General features: G+C 37.4%; 1 protein-coding gene across 6 annotated transcripts in view; it reads left to right on the forward strand.

Moving 5' to 3' along the window:
• LOC109832581 (sphinganine C4-monooxygenase 2-like) overlaps positions 1-18,363 on the forward strand; it is an 83,649-nt gene that overhangs the window by 21,201 nt on the left and 44,085 nt on the right. For 2 of the 6 annotated variants that reach the window (XM_020399931.1, XM_020399930.1), the window contains 8 exons: positions 2,358-2,417; positions 2,529-2,599; positions 4,464-5,584; positions 6,576-6,714; positions 6,784-6,861; positions 6,996-7,056; positions 8,681-8,741; positions 9,906-10,033. The exons of 1 other annotated variant lie outside the window; for it this stretch is intronic. The gene's annotated coding sequence lies outside the window, so the exon portion shown is untranslated. 3 more of the 6 variants (XM_020399932.1, XM_020399933.1, XM_020399934.1) reach the window with 3 other exon arrangements.

An 18,363-nucleotide genomic window follows, 5' to 3' on the forward strand; every position in this document is an offset into this window, starting at 1 on the left:
CTAACAATTGGCAGGTTGCTAAGAAGGACCCAAAGTGAAAAACAGCTATGCACGAAGAGCTGGGGCTCTTGAGAAGAACCACACTTGGGAGTTAGTAAAACTACCAAAAAAGAAGAGAGCAGTTGGATGCAAGTGGGTCTTCACTGTGAAGCAGAATCCAGATGGACAGGTTGAGCATTATAAGGCTCGTCTTGTGGCAAAAGGGTATAGTCAGACGTATGGAATCGATTATGATGAGACTTTTGCACCGGTGGCGAAGATAAGCACTGTTCGGACCTTGATCTCTCTGACAGTAAATGGTGAATGAAAGCTATACCAACCAGATGTGAAAAATATAATTCTTCATGGAGATCTGGTGGAAGAGGTATACATGAAAATACCACCAGGATTCGACACAGATCAGACAATGGGCAAGGTTTACAGATTGAAGAAGTCTCTATATGGCCTCAAGCAATCTCCCCGTGTTTGGTTCGACAGATTCAGGCGGGTTATGATAGGTATGGGATATCGGCAGATTAACGTTGATTATACCGTGTTCTTTCGACGGAGTGAAGGTCACGTCACCATGTTTGCCGTGTATGTGGATGATATGATTATTACAGGGGATGATGAGAAGGAGATTGCCCAACTCAAAGTGAGACTGGGTAAGTAATTCGAGGTGAAAGATCTTGGCTTGCTTCGATACTTTCTTGGAATAGAGATAGCTCGAGGAGCGGAGAGGATTGTCCTATCCCAGAGAAAGTATGTACTAGATCTTCTCAAAGAGACAGGGATGTTAGGGTGCAAACCTGTAACTACACCGATCGATCAGAAGTTCAAGCTGGGTGCTGAAGTTGGAGAACCAGTTGATCGTGACAGATACCAAAGGTTGGTGGGCAGGTTGATCTATCTGAGTCACACACGTCCCGATATCTCTTTTGCAGTGAACGTAGTGAGCCGCTACATACATGATCCGAGGAAGGAACATATGGACGCTGTGTACCAAATTCTGAGATATTTGAACAGTGCCCCCGGAAAAGGGCTGATATTCAGAAAGAATGGACATGTGAGCATTGAGGGTTACTGCGACTCTGATTGGGCTAGCTGTGCTGATGATAGGAGGTCCACGTCAGGATACTGCATCTTTATAGGATGCAACTTGGTCTCGTGAAAGAGCAAGCAGTCAGTGATGACGAGATCGACAACTGAGGCAGAGTATAGAGCTATGGTGTTAGGAGTTGCTGAGTTGCTATGGTTGAAGAGTATGCTGGTGGAGCTAAAGCTGGATCAAGGAGCTAAGATGAAGTTGTAGTATGATAACAAGTCAGCCATCAGTATCGGCAACAACCCAGTGCAGCATGATAGAACCAAACACATCGAGATTGACAGGTTCTTCATCAAAGAGAAGTTGGATAGTCGACTACTGGAGCTAAGTCATGTTTCAACTAAGGATCAGGCAGCAGATTGTCTGACTAAGGGACTTAGCTCAGTAGATATGATTAGAGGATGTGACAAGATGGGTTTAGTGGATATCTTTCGCCCATCTTGAGGAGGAGTGTTGACATATTTATATTATGTAAGGGGTTATTTGTAAGATATGTTTTGTAGGGCTTATATAAGCCCATGTTATCTTTTCAATGAGATTAGGGTTTCTCAATTTCTACTGGCGATTACTTATTTGGTTGTGCCCCAAATGAAGAAGTTTTGCTTTCTCTGGATTCTGGATGCAGCTACTGAGGCTTTGACATGGGTAGGTAGGGAGCACATGGCCGAACCTGCTGTCAGGTCTATATACTTTGCATCGAAGACACACAGACTTACTGCATGTCAAAGTTGCAGGTCTAACCATGATTTCATCAACAAAAAAAAGTGAGGATTTATTACTTATCTCTGTTCGGCCCAAGCAAGTTTTGACGTCTTGGATTCTAAAATATATAATACACAAAATAAAAGTTTGCATCAAAATGGTTCAAATACATATTTGAACACATATCTAGTCTTAGTACATTAATGTACTTCCAGTGGTTCTCAAGTCTCAGCTCATATGCCACCTAAGCTTCCTAGTGTTCATTCGAAAGGGAAAGGAGAACTGGAAGCTACTGAAAATGGAAATTGTTCAACCATGAAATTTCCCTGCCTCAGAGAAGAAACTGAATCCCAATCAGACCTTATGGATTGGCAAGACAATGACTGGAGATAAAATGGCAGTTACTGCATTTCTTGTGAAACATGCTGATGACACGTAATGAGATGTCTATTTGCTATCTAGGTGCATATATGTCAGCTATGCTAAATGTGTTGTATTGTGTAATGGATTTATCTGCAAAAGTTAATCACTCTCCTTTCCTTGAATACCAGGTTAAATGTTTGTTTTATAGTGGTTGCTTGTTCAGATGCTACTCTTATGCTGCGGTGCTTCCGTTGCCTTTCTGGCTGTGGTATGTCATATTCCCCGAGCAATCTATTTCTTTTTCATGTTTGGGTTTGTCAGATAATCACTTGATGTGGAATATTTTTATTTTTCATTCTCCACTATATCTTTTCTCCAGGGAGATTGCTGCATTGGTTACAAAAACATCTCCAGTCGTAGCTCTGCAGCATTTGGTCATTCTTAGCAAAGGTAAGCACTTCATTATCCAGTATGTTTTTAGTTATAGTTTGCAGAGCTTAAAACAAATTTCCAGAATTGTGCATGCAAATTAAGCAACTTAAGCTATTTAAATTCTTCGATTTTTGTTCAACATAAGCCTCTAATTGTTGGTTCATGTGAGTTTATTACTTCAAATCAGCTGGAAGATGAAGCAAGATGTGGCATAAAGGAACTAGTTTTCATATTTACTGAGAAGAGTGTGGTGTGTGGGAGTATTATATGCAAGAAATGAAGTTAAAATGACAATCGATTATAACTCAACTTGGACCAATAAATTTTGGACATCTTGCAGATATTAGCCGCCAATATGTTTTAGTTTCCCTCCTCATTCTCCAAAGACTCTGGTAAGTGACAACCGCTCCAAGTTGCAGCACCAATTCCAGGATTGATTTGTTGAACTTATTTTTTTCATTTTACCCAAATTTCATTGCAGGAAAAGTTTTTGTACCCTCTCTTGCGTGCATATTAATTTTTTTATGTCATATCCATTGCATATTGTTTCTTGTCTGCACCGTCTCCTTATTTTGCAATTTAACAATCAATGAAATCTTTTCCTGAGTAAGACGCCCCTTTTATCATTATCGAAGACTACACGGACTGATATGCCAGAAGAATAAACATGACTTGGTGAACTAAGCAAATATAAATCAGGTTCTCAAATACAAAACTATCTAGAGAACTTTGCTGTCGTTCAGTAATGGAATGGGCCCATATTTTGGGAAGAATAATGTTCATTAATTTCAAATAAATTCACCTTAATTCTTGTTATTCATTTCTGTCTAAATTTACTTCAACCTATGTAATGCTAGGTGTGTTATTAGGGCCTTTTCAACCTGTAATCGAAGCTGCAAGGTAGTTATATTTGCTCTCCTGTATCAATTATAAATTTGCTAACGCTGAGTTCTCTGAAGTATCTCATGTGACATTTTCAGAGCTTATGATAAAGCAGCAATCAAATGTAATGGAAAAGATGCAGGGACCAATTTAGATTTGAGCGTTTATGCATATGAGCTTAATTGTAACTGTGTACTTTCACTAAGAACTGTATGCTTCAATCTCGTTCTTATGAGTGAATGTGTCAGTTTCTGGGCTAATGCAGTTAATAACACTGATCATACTCTGGATCTTAGCTTGGGAACTTCAGGATTGAAAGGGTGAAATCTAGACCAGATTGATGAAAAAAGCTCAATCATAATGGATTAAAGAATGCCTGTGGTTTTTGAGACTGATTGGATAACTAGCAAACTGTGATATGCTTCCTTGTGATAGTTCAGATCACAAGCTAAAGTTGCTGGAAGAAGATAGCAGAGTGGATTTTCCTAATACTTGTGAAATTCAAGGGCATAACATGAAAGGTTTTCTCTCAATGATGAACAATTCATCCTATAGATATCCACAGTTCAATCCATCTTAATATCACCAAGTGAGTGTACCTTTAATGCACAAAATATAAAACATGACGTCTAATTATCCTATGAGCCTCTGATATTGATGTTGCTTTCTGCAGTCCTTATCCTGTCATGTTGTCAGTCAAATATTATTGTACATAACCTTGTTTCCTAAAGATGTTATGTGGAGTGCTTTTCCAATAGTTTAGCATTTTCTTAAAAGATCATAATTTGGTAGCTAATTACAATAACCCAAATACTCCATTGCCTTTGTCCATGTTTATTGGTTTAGTCCATTATATATCGGTTTAGTCCAATATCTCTTGTTTTCCCTCTGAAAAACTTGCTGATTGTGTTTCTTTCTCATATACTTTCAAGCTACATATAATTTATCATACGCTGTAACCATTGTGCTATGCAATCTTTTATTTCTTATATGGTCATAGAATCAATCTTTGAGCATCCAAGAAGTAACTGGAAATCAAAAACCAAAAAAGGGTCAGAAAGAGCACATCAAGACTCATGCTACGCTGCTGCAGTGATTACAATTCTGATGCCAGATCAAAGGGAAGTATGACATCATTATGAACAACTAGAAGTCTATTTTCAGAACCAATGGACTAAATAATTTTAATGCCCTATCTTTATCTCATATTTATGAAAATTAAATCTAGTAACAAACTATTTCCCTACTATTTAGATGTTTGATTATGGTTTGCGAGAGCATTATCTCTTTAAAAAAACAACCATTGTTTGGAAGATAACTTGACTAGCTACACATAAGAATAGACTGTATCCTTGAACAGGCTTCACGGCAAATTACGTAACAGGAGTAGAACCTTTATTCCAGATATTTAGGGTGGTTGTAAAAGCAACTTCCTTTGTAGAATTAATGGCTGTCATATCCTTTTTTGCTGCCTCGGTCTCTGAAGTCTGAGCTTGTTTCAAGTGCTCCAAACATTGGATTTATGATATAGAACCTGCAAGGAGTCAACAGTCTCTGTATGCTTTACCATGCGTAACTTTTATCAATACATTGTTCCTCTTGCTTTATGCAAGTGAATAATCCGTTGCTCACTTGGACGGGTGGTAAAAGTTCATAAGGAGGATGCATCGTCCGAACTCTTATTATCATGGAGAAGTTCCTGAAGATCTGAACTGTTTTGCTTACCTGTAACTGTTACTTTTAAGAAAAATTGAATCACATCACATATATAATTTGTCTAAAAGCTGTGCAGAATGGAAACTACAAGAGGAAAAAAACGCTTCATCAGCATTTGTTGACAACGAGTTAGTTTTTAGTTTTCAATTACTGTATATACGTGTGATGAGCTTTCATTCTCTTTTTGACTCTTTAACTGAGTGTTTAATTACATCAATAAGTGGCACTGGCACAATAATATTTTCTTCTTCGCTTTTGGTTTTCCACTCTTCCATGTTTTTTGTTATATTTATTTATTTATTTGTGGGGGTTGGTTTATCCGTTCCTAATTTGTGTGTGGTTTTTGCAGATATATTCCTTCATGACATGTGGATACTTTGGTTGGTTGGTTTATTAATATACATGGTATTTTTTTTCATCTTTCAAATATTTAATAGTTTAGTGCTCGAAAACCTTAATAGAAACTATCCAGAAATATATCTGCATATAGTTTCCTAAATTATATTAGAGGGTGTTGTATTGATGGTAGTGATAATAAGGTGAGCGTGAGTGTTGAAGTATAAATATATTATGGGTTCAGTCTGTGATTTATGGCCAAATTATCAATGCTGACAATTATAAATCTCCTTAGTCATGCTCCAAACTTTTACACTTTTGTAGTTGACAAACAATTGGCAGTTCATTAAATTAGCTACCTATGGTTTAAATGTCCAAAAAGGAGTAATGTCTGGAATGTCGAAACTAGTTAAGGAAGAAATGGGTAAACCAAGATTGCTTTCAGATCTTGATATAAGGTTGGATTAAGGAAGAAATTGTTGAACTCCTGTGATATACCGACTTAGCGATTAAAAAACCTAAACTTGGAAAAAATGAAAACTAATGAATGGCCTCAGTTTATACTTGTCATGGGTTTTGTCGATTCTTCAGTTCTGTGTCTATCACCAGCTTCTTCCGAGGCTTGCGATTGGATATTCTTCTCCGTTACAATGTCATAACATTTTAGTCTCTGTTATGACCCTCCATAGACCATGTAAGTAACATACATCGGCAACATGTCTTCTCTGCACAATTTGCACCAGTAACTTCACAGTCTTCCTTGTTGATAATCATAAATATAAGAAGGTTGCATTGGTCAATGGATATCTTGAGTGCAGATTGTTCGACAGTTGTACCTAGATCATGATTGAGCTTGGCTTGAGAAGTTGCTAGCCATTACAACGCTTGTATTGATCCGTGCGAAACTGTGCATGAACGTTTCTATAAGATTCACAGCCCTTGCTAGGTTGTAACATGCCCTCTCATTCTTCTTAGTATGATAGTATCCTTAAAAGGCGATTACTTAATTATTATGTCTAAATAGTTTCTCTATATTGCTATAACTGGATTCCGGATGCAGGTACAGAGGCTTTGACATGAGAAGATGGTGCGATTTCAAAATGCTTGGAGAGCATGTTGGTGGATCTGCTGTTTAGGTCTATATACTATTATATTGAAGACACATAATAATGGCAAATGAAACCTGCAGTTCTAACAATGTAAGCTGACAATATCATTGTATACTGAAAATGGCACAAGGCTAACTGACATGCCTGAGATTACTGCAGAGTTTGTTCAGTATTTCAAGAAACTTTTGGGTAATGCTAAGGACACAATTGCTGCTGATCCTAATATTATCTCAAATGGTAATATTTTGAACTCTGCTCAACAGAGGGAGTTGAGTTCTCCTGTTTCCAGAGATGAGATTAAGCAAGCTTTATTCTCAATAGCTGACAGTAAGGCCCCTGGTCCTGATGGGTTTAATGCTGCTTTTTTCAAGGCTGCGTGGAGTGTTATCAGTGAAGATTTATTTCTGGCGGTAGAAGAATTCTTCTTTTCGGGTAAGCTTCTAGGCACTTTTAACACCACAGCCATTACCTTAGTGCCCAAGTCTCTTAACCCAAATACAGCTACAGACTTTAGGCCTATATCTTGCTGTAATGTTATATAGAAAATCATCTCAAAGATTCTGGCTAACAGATTGCAAAAAGTTATGGGCTACCTTATAAATGATGCGCAAAGTGCTTTTGTGAAGGGGATACTTATTTCCAGTAATTTTTTGTTAGCTCATGAACTCATAAAGCAATATGGGAGGAAGAATATCTCACCCAGAGCAATCTTGAATATTGATTCAAGGAAAGCATTTGACACCATTAGTTGGGAATTTAAGCTATGTTGATTGGTCTAGGTTTTCCTAATGTCATGGTTAGCTGGATTATGGAATGTATTTCCACTCCAAAGTTTTCATTAGTTCTTAATGGTGGTTTGCATGGTTACTTTCATGGTGCAAGAGGATTAAGGCAAGGGGATCCTCTTTCTCCCTATCTTTTTGTCATTGGGATGGAATTTTTATCAAGAAAGCTTGACACTCTGAAAGATGATAGGTTGTTTAAATTCCACCCTAAGTGTTTGAGGTTGAAGATAACACATCTTATATTTGCCGATGATTTGTTAATGTTTTGCAAAGCTGACATGAATTCTATTATGAAAATCTATACTTGCCTCCAATGCCAAAGGTTAGCTGGTTCAACACAGTTTGGGATGGGTTTCTTTATCCCAAGCATTCTTTTATTTTATGGTTGGCGTGTCATCAAAGACTCCTCACTAAGGACAGATTATGTAGAATGGGGATGATGAGTTCCAATCAGAATCAGTGTGTTCTATGCTGTGGTCATCAATTGGAAACAAGTAAGCATATCTTCTTTGAATGCCAATTCTCGGCTGATGTATGGAATAGGGTGATAGATTGGATGAGATTTAGATGGAGATCTTGTTGCTGGGACTTGATCATTAGTTGGTATTCTTGCAATTTGAAAGGAAGAGGACCCTTGAGGAAGTTGAAGAGAATGTGTCTTTCAGCAGCTGTGTATATGATTTGGGATGAGAGGAATCGAAGGATTTTTCAAGGCAAAATGAGAGATCCTTCTCAGATTTTCAGAGCTATTAGACTTTCAGTTTTTACAAGAGTATTGAATGATAGTTCACATGCACATATGATAGATTTTCTTGAGGTTTTGTAATTTTCTTCTTGTTTTACCAGTTCTCTGGTATTTTGATGTTCTTCTCATTGTTCACTTTGGTTTATGAATAAAATTTTAAGTTCATTGACCAAAAAAAAATGTAAGCTGACAAAAAAGTTCAGCAGTTAATTACTTATATCTACAGACATTAAAAACCTGCCCAATAATGGTTCAGATACAGAATCAAAACATATAAATTGTTCTACTTCGTCATTGTATTTTCAGTGTCTTCCAACTCATATGCCACCCAATATTGCTAGTTCTCATCAGAAAGTGAAATGGGAACTGGAAGCTCCTGAAAAGTGAAAACAGATGCTTTGTTGCCTTACCAGCTGCAGTATGAAATATTCACTGAGCAATCTATTTCTTTTTTTTTCTATCACTGTTTGTCGGATAATCAGTTGATGCAGCACATATTTTTCATTCTTCTTGATATCTTTTCCAGGGCTGACATTGCTGAAATGGCTTCACAAACATCTCCAGTTCTACCTTTGTTCAGGCTGAAGGTACCACTTCATTAGCCAGCATGTTTTTTGTTATAGTTTTCAGAGCTTAGAACAATTTATTGAAATTGTGTGCACAAATCAACAACTTAAGCTGTTTATATAATTCTATTTTTGCTCACATAAGCCTCAAATTTTTTATTCATACGAGCTACGACTACAAATCAATTATTAAGTCAGCTTGAACCAATATATTTTGGACCTCTTTCAAATATTAATTGCCCATAAGGATCAGTTTTCTTCCCCTCATATTCAGAGGACTATGGTAGGTGACAACTGCTTTAGTTGTCTGCAACTTTACAAGTGGGAAGTTGCCACATCAATTCTAGGATCAGTTTTGTAAACTTATATTTCATTTTATTTCACATCGTGTACATGAGAAATGCGTGTATCCTCTCTTCCATTCATATTGATTTATGTTCATGTGAATTTGATGAGATCAGTCTCTCGACTACACATCATTAATTCTAGAGCTTTGTAATTGCAACCAGTGGAAGATACGAAATTGCAGTAGCTGGATAGGTTATGTAGATGGCTAAGTTCTAGGCATCCACTGGCAAGGAGTGCTATTCTCCACAAAATATCTGTACAAAACTTCTTATTAGCAAAAGAACTCAGGAGCACGTTCTTCAAATACCCATATATGAATTTTCACTATTAACATAGAAACTGCATTTATTTCACAATTACCCATTAAAATATTACCAATACTAAACAATGTTAACAGTAAGTAAGGTTTGTGTTCTTTGGTGCTCTCAACTCCTTTCTTGCTTTCATCAATTGATTCCAAGGATATTGTATTGTTTTTGCTCTTCAGTTCCTACCTTTTGGGTTTTTAGTATGCAAGTAACTAGGCTAAAATGTGTAGTCCTGCAGAAATTACTTGGAAATATTATAGTGCTCCCAGTCTCCCTCCAATCTTCAAATTTTAATTCCCTGTACTGATGCTAAACTTACATTCTTAATCCCTCATAGCCCTTTCCTGGCAATCTGAAGATTCTGAACTCTTAAATTCCTATTTCGGCCATAATTTACAAGATTTGGACTTCTTATTTCGTGACAATAATCAACATTTCCTCATACACCCTACATAAAAATCGCAGTATGCACCTGAAACTTCTTTTACTTCTTTCCTTAGAAACCTCTACTGAACATTTCCATTTCCAGGTTGCTTTAATGATATCCTACGCTTTGGAAGCAGAACACTTTGGCTAGACCTCGCGATTATCAGCTGAAAATTAACTGCAGGAATTGTGATCTTCCACGTTTAATATCAGCACATACAGATGCTAAAGGTCATTATATTTCATCCATTCATATTAAACATTAAGGATGTTTTTAACCCTTCCTCGGTTTGAGTAAGTTAGCTTGTCAAGATCTATATAAAAATAAATTCGTATATACAGATATACAGCTTCAGCATGCTCTGTTCTATCTTCGCTTCCTCTTTACTATGTCCTTTAAAGTCATCAAATGCCTTATCAAGTCATTGGACAAGGTCAGAAGGAACTTTTGTGTGTGTGTGTAACGCCCTGCCCCGAAATCCCGGAGTCGGTACGTTATTAGATATGATGGACTGACCTCACAAACCACCACATGTCTTTTCAGCACGTTTTGTCCTCACTCACGCGCTCCCTGGAAAACTTCCCAGGGGGTCACACATCCTAGAATTTCTCCAGGCCAAGCACGCTTAACTTTGGAGTTTCTAAGAGTTGGGTTCCCTAAAAGAAGATGCATCTTGGTGGTATGAGTATTCCAATCAAATCTATCAATACTAATCACATCACCCTCTCAAGGGTTGGGGTATTACAAACTCCCCCACTTAAACTCGCAACGTCCTCGTTGCGCCAAATCATATCATCCCAGACCATACCATCCGTGTGAGATTCTAGAGGTGGCTCCTACGGCCTCAAGAGGTGGCTCCCGTCCTCTCGACATAGCACTTTGCGCCGCATAGCACTTAGCTCTCACAATTCCGGTTGTCTTTGCTCTGATACCATTTGTAACGCCCTGCCCCGGAATCCCGGAGTTGGTACGTTATTAGATCTGATGGACTGGCCTCACAAACCACCACATGTCTTTTCAGCACGTTTTGTCCTCACTCACGTGCTCCCTGGAAAACTTTCCAGGGGGTCACCCATCCTAGAATTTCTCCAGACCAAGCATGCTTAACTTTGGAGTTTCTAAGAGTTGGGTTCCCGAAAAAAAGATGCATCTTGAAGGTATGAGTATTCCAATAAAATCTATCAATACTAATCACATCACCCTCTCAAGGGTTGGGGCATTACAGTGTGTGTGTGTGGGGGGGGGGGTTGTTTCTTACGATATAGTATGTATAATGACTCTTGTTTGAGTAGTAACAAAAGTCTTGTTTGATACTAATATTTGTTTGATACTAATATTTGTTTGAGATGATATATATAGTACATGTGAAAACACGTATACGAAGGTTATGATGTAAAACGACGCAAAAATTAGTATTTACATTGATTTCAGCATTGGAACCATTAATGGTCTACAGCGAATCATCGATGGTATATAGTGAACAATCAGAGAAATTCAGAGAATCCATTTCGAACCATAGGTGGTCTACAGTGAATTATCGATGGTCACCACACTTCAATTATAGGTTTTCAGAAACTCGAAATCAAACCATCAATGATCTACAAGCAACCATTGATGGTGCTCGAGGAACCATTGATGGTCGTGGGGAACCATCGATGGTGACGATTGTATTTGGCAGATTTGAAGAGTTAATCACAGCCGTTCGTTAATCCCTTTCATCTCTAACTTCCACTATGATTTAGATATTTCTTTCCTGATTTATGAGATGATATATAAAATTGAAGAGATGATATTTGGAGAGAATACAAGGGTTTAAAGATAGAGCTTTAAGAGAGAAAATTTTAGGGTTTGTGAGAAAAAGATTAATTTGTGATTTGAATCCCTAGAGGCTGAACAAACTCTTTCTCGTCACGCTCAACAATATCGGATCGTCTTAGCGAGAAGAGTTATCCTTGGAATCAACATTTACTTTGTTCTTCAATGAGCTTCACTTCAATCTTTTGAAGAACAGTTTGCTAATCAAAAGGATTGTCTTTCTAATTTTGTGCTTAAACTATTTTTGATAGTTTATTTCTAACTTGTTTTACTCAAGCCAGTGATAATTGAGAGTTGAGACTAGCTAGGGCTAAGTGTTACTCGTTATGGAGTGTTAGGTTAGATGACTGATCCGAGTAGATCTAGAATATGGTCTTTGTAAGCCTACTTAATCAGGTTGTAATTCAAGAGAACTCTTAGCATAGTGAAAATGCTCGTTCGTGACATGGAATAGTGGACGTAGGATTGTTATTCGAACCACTATAAAAATCTTGTGCGTTCCTTAGTTGGTTTTTAGTTTGGTTGTTCGCTTTTAATTTTCTATATTTACTATAAAAATCTTGTGCGTTCCTTAGTTGGTTTTTAGTTTGGTTGTTCGCTTTTAATTTTCTATATTTTCACTGCTTATTCTGTGTTTTAGCGAAAGACTGTAGCATCTCTGACCCAAACACAGGCTGGGGAGCGCTCTTGTTTGTTGGGAAATTGTCTGTAAATTCAAGAGGAGGGGCTGGATTTTTTGAATCTCTCTGACTTTAATATGGCTCTTCTTTCCAAAGGGACTAGGAAATCTATCGACAACAATTCTCTTGAAGGTAAGAGTCCTTTCCTCTATCACCCTCGAATACTCTTCTGTCATTAATAGCACACAACCTATAGTTTCAGCTTCTAGATTTTGGCAAGATACTTCTTCTATTCACCAAACTTTAGTGTGATCTGTCAAGTGGAACTTAGGTGTGGATTCAAATATCAGTTTCTGGGAGGACAAGTGGTTGGAGTCTAGCTCTTTGTGTAGCTTATTACCCTTAGCTTGTAATCTGGCATTCTCCAAGTATGTCATTGTTCACCCTCAAGGATATTTTCTCGGCTTACCCTTAGCTTGTAATCTGGCATTCTCCAAGTATGTCATTGTTCACCCTCAAGGATATTTTCTCGGCAATAATTGTTGGGTATGACACCCACCCTATTCTCTGTCATGATTACACCGAGAGAGAAAAAGAGATATCTCAATGCTCAAAGACTTTCTTGCTTCCTCCAATTGCACTGTCAAGCAGTCTAAGGACATTGCCCTATGACCTACTAACTGAGATTATTCAGTTAAATAATTATACTTTCTTTTGAACATGGGTGAGATTCAATCAAGTTTTTCTCACTTCCTTTGGAAATCTTCAACTCCTACTAAGGTAAAGATTTTCTTCCGACTTCTTCCTAAGGGAAGTTAGCAGACATGAAAATTCGCTTAGGAAAGGCTGGGATGGTGATCCTGGTTGCCCTTTCTGCCAAATTGAGTTAGAAATTGATAGCCACATTTCTTCAATTGTGCCTATGCTAAGGATGTCTGAACCTATATTTTGTCTTGTTTTCCCTCGGTACAGTGGCCTGCAAATTTTGAAGATATTTTTATATTCTAACAGCAATTCTGTGCTAGATCATAAGCTTCGCTCTTTGTGGAAAGTTGTTTTCCCTGTCTACTGTTGGTGCATGTGGAGATTAAGAAACAATTTGATCTTCAACAAAGAAAAGACAACCCCTAAATGCATTGCCTCTAATATTGCACGCTTCGTGCTATTCTGGACAATATGCTCAGGTAGAAAGAAGGCTGTGATCATCAACGGGACGACAAAGGAGCATGGACTTGTCTCATGGAAAAGCCATATGACGAGTCAAATGTATTAATTATGTTTAGTTACAAATTGAGTCTAATCAGAAAAATCAATAATTATATTATTCAAAAATTATATAACGAGTAAGATTTGCCTCGTCTTCATTGTCATCCAAGTAAGATCCACCTCGTCTTCATCATATGCAGATTATTTATATTACTCAAAAATTAGATTTTATATATCTTATTTCTAGTTAAACTATAGCTAAAAGATCGTCTATATCAATTTTAATTTATCAAATTTTGACCAAACCCTATTGTTTATCAAAAATTAAAAAAATTATTCTAAATATACAGTTTTTTTTTCAAACTACAATTTTAGCTAAATAATAGAGAGAATATTATATATAAAAAAAGAAAATTATACATTGATGAAGAGTTGAAATTCGTCGGCGTGAGAGAGTCTAGGCAGTGTCAGAGTTCAACAATGCCGGAGTGAACTTTTTTGGGAAGATCTCAATTTGGGTTTAGAGAGAATAAAAGAGAGAAAATTGAGGGAGAAAGAGGTGATTTGATAGAGAATCAATCGAATGGGGAGAGAGATTGAGGGAGAGAGATTGGGAGAGGGTTTATCCAATTCGGACTTCTAAGAGGGAGAGAAATCGGGAGAGAGTTGAGAGAGATAGAGGAGGTCGTGCCCTACTTTTGGGCACACCTGGGGCTTTTATAGGCTTGACAAATACACGGGACTAGTCCCATGTATTTGTTGGGCAACACGAGCGGAAGTTTTTGTTTAACCCACGGGACTACGAGTCACGTGGGTTTTATAATAGTGAATAGAAAATCGACGGGGCTAGTCTCGTGTGTTTCGAAAACCACATTCAGCAAAACCGACCTCTTTTTAGCCAGCCTTGATGAGCTAGCCAAAAAGAGGTCGGTTTTACTAAATATTTAGCAAAATGTAGATGTTATAGCCGTTTTAATGATGGAAAATAATATCTAATCAATGGCAGACAAGTGTCTCGCATTATGCATAATCAAATCAGCACATCAAGACAATTAGATACTCAACTCGGTCGACTCGACACACCGACATCTTGCGAGGACGACTCGAACGACCCATCCCCCCCGACTAAGTCGACTACTTAACCACTCGACTTGACCGACTAATCGGCCGACACCTTGCGAGGGCGACTCAAAAGGCGGTACTTTCCGACTACCAGACGTGTAGAAAGGTGACGAAACGCCTCGAACCCCGAGCCCCTCCTGTGCTCTGATGACCAATCACCTTGTCATAAATGTCATTGAATATATTATGGGTGTCATCATTCCTCTACCTCTAATAGTATTTATGATACATCAGACCACGTCGGTACCGCACACCCCACATCACTTCGCATTAAACATCGAAGTGACCTCTTTACCACTCGTCGGCCGACACTTATAAAGTTGAAGCTAACTTGGCCGCCAGCCCATACCCGGCCAAAATTACCTTCCTACCCCTCCTTCCATTACTATAAAAGGAGGTACTATTTTCAATTACAAGGTAAGCTTTTCCACCATTCTCTGAACTTAAGAACTATTGCGGTTCTTTTTACTTCTCCAAACAAGCCACCCACTGACTTGATCTCGGAGGAACAACCGGGGAGTCACAGCCCGCCCTCCTACGATTTGCTACTTGTGCAGGGAAGTACAGCTTGTCCAAGGGCTAGACATTCGGAGAGTTAGAGGGCCTCCGTCAACTTAATCAACTCTATTTATTTCTGTGTGATTCCATACATCAACAATCATTTTTGCTAAATATTTATTAAAACTAGCCTATTTCAAAAAAAAAAAAAATCTCCTTATCAAAAACATCATAGGTGGTGAGTATGCAGCCTGAATGTCTTTAGTCAAATTGCTGTAGATGGATGTCAAAGTCTGCAATAGAGCTACCTAGGCGGAGCTCACGCTTGGGTCAACTTTGACTCGCCAGCCTGCCTAATATAAAAATGGCTTTTCGATATTATTACCATGAGTACGTTGCTTTTATAAGCTCCTGCAGGAGGCCCACTTCGCGCTGGGGGGCTCTACCAGCCCACGAATAAAGGTTTATGCTGCCATTCGTTGTCACGGTTATAATGATAGTTTGGGGCAATATCGTACCGGTTGATGTCCATTAGGCCCATCATATTACTACCCCCAGTCTCCAGTATCATCAGATTCTAACATGAAGTTCAATGAGAAATAATTAATTAAATAAACAAATATGACCTATTTAATATAACATATACTAATTCACAAATGTGAGAATGAATTTCGTAGACATTGATAATCGTGAATAAATTATGCCGCCCTTATTGTGGCTGTCAAAAAAAAAATGGATGTTTCTTTCTCAGTTTGTGACCATTATCTCACCTAAATTCAATAGCGGAAGATAGAACGAGTGATAAAGTATATTTACCATAACTTTTTAATGTTGAGAGTAATTTGATATTGATATCCTTTGTAGATGGAGGGCGGTCGAATCTTATAGATAGGAACAAAGGAAGATGTATCCTCTCGTATAAATCCTTTGTAGATGGAGGGCGGTCGAATCTTATAGATAGGAACAAAGGAAGATGTATCCTCTCGTATAAATCCTTCGCATTCAAATTGTAGCATTTTTTTTCTTTCGTTGTGCTGACTATAATAATATTATAAAATTTAAAGAAATCATCGACAAGAATGCGATTTGATTGATATTAACAATGAATAGCAAGAATTGGTTGTTACTTAACTATCAAAAGAACGAACAAATGAGCATCATGATCACCGTGTAGCTCCGGGTACACCTGGACGTGATGAAGTTAATGTTAGACCCTAGAGGGGGGGTGATTAGGGTCTTATGCTAATCTAATCCGATTGAATGCCAATTAAAACTAATTAATAAGTTATCCTAGCAAGTATGAGATACAACAAGATATGTAAGCTAGGATAAGTAATATGAACAAGAGATATATCCTAACAAGGAGATATAGGCAATGTATGTGCAAGGATATATAAACAACACAAGGGTAAATAATGTAAACAAAGAAGTGGACAAACTAACTATGAGCAATGCACAATGGCGATATAAGATCGCCACACACTTCTCTCTTGGTGTACAAGTGTATTACAAAGTGTATCCTCACAATTAAGGCTCAATACAAAGTGTTTGTTCTCTACAATGGATGAGAACGAATTGTAAGCTCACTCTCTAAGATACACAATCTCACAACCCAATTATACTATGAATGTAAATACAATAAGCTCAATAGGTTGTGTGTGAACAAAGAGATATAAATCAAAATCAAACTAAACTCAAATATAAAATCTAGCTTAAGAACAATGATAATCAAACAAGTATATAAATGTAAAGCTAGAGTTTGAGTTTAGAAAACTTCTCAATTTGATAACAAGAGATGGAGGGATGATAGTTGGAAGCTCAAACTTCAATAGATAATCTCCTCAAGCTCTTGTGGAATTTGATTCACAAAATCGAAACACTCAAATGCTTAAAAGCTTATAAACACACTTTAAACAAACTTAAACCCTTGATTAAATCTTTCTTAAACTTGTTTTAAAACTCTCTTGGATAACTTTAAAAGACATCAGCAATGGGGTATATATACCCACTAGAAATCTCAGCAAAAAAAACACCCAAAACAAAAGACCAAAAGACCCAGCCAACGGTACAAAAACTAGCCGTTGGAAACAGAAAAAGCCATCGTCGGTCGACCGGAAATTCTGTCGGTCGACCGATGGAAAAGTTCGGTCGACCGACGGAAAATTCGGTCGACCATTATCCAGGTCGAAAACGAGAAACCAAGCAGGCCTTAGCCGGTCGACCGGTGCGGTCGACCGATGGAGCTTTTCGGTCGACCGGACCCGACCAACTCTTTGGACCATGCTGACGAAAGAACAAATGAGCGGTCGACCGGTGCGGTCGACCGAGTACTGATACTTCTGAAAACTGTTTTTCTGATTTTAAAACGCTGTTTAAAAATATCAAATAAATTCCAAAAAATGTAAAACTTTGGGGAATGATTGTAGACATGATAATAAACATGCTACAACGACTGGTTTCGAAAAAGGACTTCCCAAATGAAAAATATCATCATTTTACAAAATAGTCCAAAACATGAAAACCTGAAAATTGATATTTTGATATTTTGACTTAAACAACATTTTGAAACCTTATGAAATGATTGTATAGACTTGATAAAAGATATAACATGTTGTTATGAAGTCTATAACCTAGAAATACAATATTTTCATGAAATTGCATATTCTATGCAATATATTCAAAACACTAAATATGATTTCACTAAATATAAGCTTGTTAAAGATGAAATCATATATAGGCATATAAACATGAAACAAAATAGTATTTTCCAATATGAAATCATATATATGCATATGAGTATGAAACAAAAATATGTTTTCTAATTATATTCAATTGTTTCATAGTAAAACTTGAAATTATTAAACCAATAACATATATGTATATATATAACTATATATATACAAAAACCAAAACGTGTATGTGTGTATATGATTGAGCTTAAAGTACTAACACACATAATATAAAATCTAAACTAAATTACCCAAGCTTGATCTTGATCTTCATTGAGCTCAACTTGGTACACGTTGCGGGTGAAGCTAAACTTGGATCTTGAACTTGAATTGTACGATGCTTCACTCCACAATTCCGCCAACCTCCATTTGATATCGTCGTTATGGCGCAATCCATCCATCCTCCAACTTGGTAATCTTGTGGATGAAGCTTTAACTTGGATCTTGAACTTTGAATAGCAAGGCTTCACCGTTATTCCGCCAACCTCCATTGGATATGATCGTTGAAGCTCTATTCCATCCATCCTCCAACCACGTTGTTTGTCTACAATACATAGGAAAATACAAATA

This window comes from Asparagus officinalis, chromosome 3 (assembly GCF_001876935.1).
Source record: "Asparagus officinalis chromosome 3, Aspof.V1, whole genome shotgun sequence".
Lineage (NCBI taxonomy): Eukaryota > Viridiplantae > Streptophyta > Magnoliopsida > Asparagales > Asparagaceae > Asparagus > Asparagus officinalis.